General features: G+C 39.9%; 1 protein-coding gene across 1 annotated transcript in view; it reads right to left on the minus strand.

The window, feature by feature from the left end:
• GREM2 (gremlin 2, DAN family BMP antagonist) overlaps positions 1-317 on the minus strand; it is a 192,057-nt gene extending 191,740 nt beyond the window's left edge. Inside the window, exon 1 of the mRNA XM_010384688.2 lies at positions 39-317. The gene's annotated coding sequence lies outside the window, so the exon portion shown is untranslated. The remainder of the gene's footprint in view (positions 1-38) is intronic.
• Positions 318-6,000: the final 5,683 nt, after the last annotated feature.

The following is a 6,000-nucleotide window of genomic DNA, read 5'->3' on the forward strand; positions in this document are numbered from 1 at the left end:
ACCTCGTCGTGTCACATTAGTCGTGACAAGCTGCGTACCTGCAATGACGTGATGGAAGCCTCCTCCTCGGGTCCCTTCTCTCTCTCTCTCCCTCTCCCTCTGCCTTCTTTGAGTTCTCTAGTGCGCAGCGGGGTCTAAGTTTGGTCTCCCGCCGCCGCTTTCAGTTCCACCGCAGCCGGACTGCAGCAGACGCCCATAAGAGAAGCGCGCCGGCCGAGGGTGCAGGAGAGGCGAGAGCGCGCCCCGCGCCGCGCGGTCCCAGCCTGGCTGCTCCTGCAGATGTGAAAGGAGCCCGGAGACTTAGCTCTGAATCCTCTCGGCGCTGCATGGGGATATTATCACAGTCTGGGATTTCTATTGGCTCTGAACACCAAACAAATCACACCAGCCACCCCCCTTCTCTGTTTCACTCAGCGCTTGTTTCTCATCTAACCCACAAACATTGCAGCCACACCACACACTTCAGTCGCTTGCAATGTTTCTCTTTTCCTCCTTCCAGTCAGTGGATTTACAACCCTGTGGTCAGCTCTAACATTTTTTTTAGCAGACTTCCAATTCTAACCTTCTTGTTTATGTGGAGAAATTCTCCCTCCATCCCCTCAACCAGAAAAAAAAAAAAAAAAAGCACTCATTCCCTTCAGATCTTCTTCCTTTTGTTGATGGATTTGCAATGTGAAGAATGTAGAAAGCCTGTGTGTGATATGTCTGACATTGTCACACACACACATACACGTGCGCTTACACACACACACACACACACACACACACACACCAGGCTCCTTTTGTTTGCAATAACTGAGGCCAGTGAAATAAAAAGCAAGCTGAGCCTAATAACCTAAGTGAGAGCTTAACTAATAAAATCTTGAATGAATTCAGTGCAAAACACTCATTGCTTGAGTTTGTTTTCTGTTCCAAATAGTACTTTGGTCATTATTATCCTGATTTTTGTTTATTGAATGCAGAGGTTTCTAATGCAAATCAGACTCTTCAACATCCAGAGAACATAAAACAATGACGCCAGACCAATTCTTGTGCTTCGTGGGTTTGGTGCTTATATCAGAAGCGTACTGTGACGCCTGCATGCTTGCTCTTCTTCTTATTTTTTGAACTTCTCGCCACTGATCATCGCAGGACTGAGACTCTCTTAGTGTGATTCACTAGCCAAAGAAGACTATTCAGACTCTGCTGATAGAGGTCCCTGGATGAAATTTTTTTCTCTGTATGTGTCAATAGAGATAAACCTTTGGCCCCTTGGCAGGGAAAGGGCCCAAGAAAAATCTGAGATCTTACAAACTTGGCTGGGGAAATTCAGAATAAAATAAAGTCTCACTGTGTCTTATAAAACAGACCCTCCCTTAGACTGTTCCCCAAAATCAATTTCACTGGTGCTTATGGAAATTTTAATGACAGTTATTCTTGACAAGAAGCCATTGCTTCTTAAATCTCTGAGCTCCGTTTTGATTTTTGACTTGAAATTTTTTTTTGTAGTGTTATTCCTCTTGTATACTATTTGCTATTTGATATTCTAGTTCCAACTCAACTCACAGAATGTTGTGTTGCAAATTCACGGGAAATAACAATTAGCTCTTGAAATATATTATCACCAAACAGACTACCTGCCTTCTTTTCTTACGTGGGCACATTCCAGGAATTGTGAAATGCAGCCTTATTTTCAGAATGGGTCAGGCTGAAATCAGCTGAAATTGACAAAGGAAATACAAAACAAAACCACATTTAGCTGTTGGTTCCTGCTAACCACAGTCTAACCTCAACTGGCATATCCTTATTACTTTAACAACTCCAGTTCATTCCCTTTCTTTAGGTAGGCAGCTAAAAAAAAATACTGTCATAAATCTTTGAATGTGTAGAGTGTAATTCTTCTGAAGATCTTGACAGTCTTAGAAAAAAAGGAGTTATAGGCATGATATTCCAGATTTTCCAGATGGAGAAACAGAGTGGAGGAATGATAAAGTGACTTGCTGAAGGCAGACAGCAACTAGAGCTGGGAGAGTGGATGACTGCCCCATTTGTTCATACCAACTCTTCGACTCAAAGGAAAGCAAAGGGTTAACACAGCTGACTCTCATTCCTGCTTGCCTTTTCACAGAAGAGCTAACAATTCATGAAATCATCTGTCCAACTTGGTAAATAGTCATTTATGTTATTTCAGAACAGGTCATGATATTTTCAGATAAGTTACCAATAATTTGCCTTAGAATTGCCTTTCTAGAAAAGAGAGAAACAGTGACTGATAAAACCATTATATTTTCTGCTTATTATTTTCAGGGCTCATTATAGCTCTTCATATCACTGAAAAGACAGTGTAAGTGAAATCGTGGATGACTTAAAGTCACAGATATATCTTAAACTTCATTTTAGATAATAATTCAAGCCCTCTGTCCTTCAGTTAAGGAAGAGCAAAACTGGATGATTTAAAGGACATCTCCTATACCCAACCAGTTGTGTGGTTAAGGGAAAATAAATCATCAGTGTTTATTCTTCTACATTTAGTCTTTTGGTCATTTTACTACCTTTAGAAGAGTTTTTAAAGACATTTCTTAAATCCTTTATAAATGACCCAGATGTTGGTAATAATAAAAACTCTTGCATCTCAGCATGCACACTAGCGGACAGCCAGGCAGATTCATGACAGAACCATCATTTTATTTTCCACTTATTCAGCCACAACAGGATCATCCTGCTTAGTTCAGTGTGGCACTTTTTACAGGAGACATTCACAAATTGGCATGTATCCAAAGGAGTTGATAAGACGATGATTCTGAATATTATAATTTATAAGAAATGCAAGAGAGAATTAGGCATCTTGGAGCAGGAACTGAGGTGAAAATGATAACGTTTTCAAAGAGTAAAAGTAAAAGAGGAAATATGTTTATTATTCATATAAGGCTTCAAATGTATTGTCATTTTTATAAATATTTTCTTTCTTGATTTTTTTAAACAACTCTATGAGGAAAGTAGGATAAATCCTACTAGGCTAATTTTACGGATTGAAAACGTTTGTATAGTAAAGTCACCCTGATGTAGTCATAGTTATGATGCCAGAGGATGGGAGCAAGTTGAAGTGGACCCGAAACCCAGTGCTGTTCTGGAGAGAAAATAAGGGTGGGCAAAAATCAGGATAGTGAAAGACTTCTCAAAGTTAAAGCTTTCGGAAATTGAAAGAATTTCCTGGCAAATTGATGATTTGGAGATTTTGATACAGGTCAATGAAGTGGTCAAGAAAAGGACTCTCAATTATTTGGGGAGATTATGAAGGGATTGTTATAAAGGTCAGACTAAGTAACCTAGAGTTTACTTCAGCTGGAAATCATCTTTGAAGCTATTATTGGTTTTTAATATATTACAGAATAATTTATAATTTTATTGAATAATTTTCACAGTATGTCATTAAAGTTTTAAAAAGATTATGATTATGATCTAAGTATATTTCTGAACTGTAGATGACCGTGGATGGCCTTTTATCCTTCTTTTGACATATCTGTGTGTTCTGTGATGAATATGTATAATTTGTAACAAGAAAAAAAGTAAAAGAAAAAAAAGAAAAAGTAGAAGAGCTTATAATTCTTCCTCTAGTATACAAAGATACAAGATTTCCATATGACTAGTTTGCTGAAGACTGACATTGCATTCCCAGTGTGATAAGCGTAAGATCACATTCTTGATCTTGTCTGTACCTATTCATGTGTTTTCTTTCTAGCCTAGGTTGGACGGCATTCTAATGCTAATGTTTTCCCCTTGGTTATCTCTTTATTTATCTTAACAGCTTCCTTTTAACCTATGGATTTGTTGATAAATCCATACATGCTTGTTTTGTCCTTTGATAGCTATAATTCTTTCTTAGATGATCATAGTCTACATTTTGAATTGTTAAAATGATTTTGATGCACGAAGTTTGTAAATTCTTCAATTTACTGATTATTAAATATTTATTCCTCCACCATGCAAGAAACCTTTATTTTCTACAAAGTCATAAACTTTGTTTATTCATACTGTATGTCTACATCAAAACCTCAAAATGAAATCTATATTATGATTCACTGATATATATGACTCTATGCTCTTACGGTTCACAAATTTCAACTGTTCACATGTATTAAATAACATTTATCTCTCTTGTGTCACGGTGATTCTACCCAGAATATATGAGTGATTTATAAGAGTTTTATAGCAAAATATATAGATCTCATTGTGTCGCAGAATAAACTCCTTGTCCATGAGCGTGCCATCTGTCATGTTTGTGTCACCGCAGTGGAGCAGAGAGCACAGCCCACAGAGGAGCTGGGGAGATTAATAGGACGGGGAATGACCACGTATTCAGCTCAATCCCTATATTTTCCCTTAAGACCCAGGGAGCAGGTGGCTGTAGGGTTTTTTGATTCATTAGCCCAGGCTTATTAGATGTCAGCAAGGCCTCTGTGCTGTACTCTTACTTCTGAGATATGGATGGGAAGAGGTGAAGAGGGCAAAACGAGAGTGAAGAGAAGGCAGAGCCACCTTTGACCTGCAAGTGCTGATGACATCATATAAGCGGTGAACGCAGGAGATGGTTAAACTGAGATTCAGATTGACAAATGTAGCTGAAGGAGTGGCCAGAATGGCTCCATCATGGCACCTGCCACTTCCTTAGCTCTTTCCCAGACCCGATAGGCCAGATGAGGAAGGATACCTAGATAGTGTTATAGATAGCTGTAGAAGTACCACATTCATCTGTCCCTATGGCTACAGACATCAGACTAGGAGAGCATGCTGAACTCAAAGGGATCCAATCTGCCACCCATGCAGAGATAATGGGAGTTGACTGTCCATCAGATTTCCCCTTTTGAGGAGATTGAACTAGGGTTCAATCTGTCTGTCTATCTATCTATCTATCTATCTATCTATCTATCTATCTATCTATCATCTCTCTATCTGTATCTATCTAATTTTGTCATTTGATAGCAATAACATAAGCTTAAAGAGTCAGAAAATCAAGCCAGGCACAGTGGTTCATATCTGTAATCCCAGCACTTTGGGAAACCAACACAGATGGATTACAAGGTCAAGAGTTCAAGACCAGTCTGGCCAAGATGGTGAAGCCCCTTCTCTACTAAAAATACAAAAATTAGCTGGTGGTGGTGCACGCCTGTAATCCCAGCTACTCGGGAGGCTGAGGCAGCGAATTGCTTGAACCCAGGAGGTGGAGGTTGCAGTGCGCCGAGATTGCACCACTGCACTCCAGAGTCAGACTCCATCTCAAAAAAAAAAAAAAAAAAAAGAAAATCAAAGAAGAGAGAGTATACTAGCTATGGTCATGGTTAGAATATGTCTATGGAGATCTAATAGACCTCTAATGTATGTCTTGCATATGAGCAAGAAAAGATGAGGTCCAGTTGTTTAATCACTTTGAGCTTCCACGGGCCCTGACTGTATTTATTTCCCTTGTTTCTGTGTGTATCCATCACCAAATCTCTCAATGTTTGAGGTCAGTTGTGTGATGTTCTCCTCCTTGAAGAGTACATGAGGGAAAAAGCCCAATAGAAAATCAAAGCAGGTACCATAATTTAAGAAATTTGAAAATTTAAGAAGTTTGAAAATTTATTAAGTTTCAAAAGTTTGAAAACTCAGGCTAAGTTTCAGACGATGAACACTATTTTTTTTTTTTTTTTTTTTTTTTTTTTTTTTTGAGACGGAGTCTCGCTCTGTCGCCCAGGCTGGAGTGCAGTGGCCGGATCTCAGCTCACTGCAAGCTCCGCCTCCCGGGTTTACGCCATTCTCCTGCCTCAGCCTCCCGAGTAGCTGGGACTACAGGTGCCCGCCACCTCGCCCGGCTAGTTTTTTGTATTTTTTAGTAGAGACGGGGTTTCACCATGTTAGCCAGGATGGTCTCGATCTCCTGACCTCGTGATCCGCCCGTCTCGGCCTCCCAAAGTGCTGGGATTACAGGCTTGAGCCACCGCGCCCGGCCGATGAACACTATTGCATCGTAGTTTCGTGCCTGGA

The sequence above is a fragment of the Rhinopithecus roxellana genome, chromosome 8, assembly GCF_007565055.1.
Source record: "Rhinopithecus roxellana isolate Shanxi Qingling chromosome 8, ASM756505v1, whole genome shotgun sequence".
Lineage (NCBI taxonomy): Eukaryota > Metazoa > Chordata > Mammalia > Primates > Cercopithecidae > Rhinopithecus > Rhinopithecus roxellana.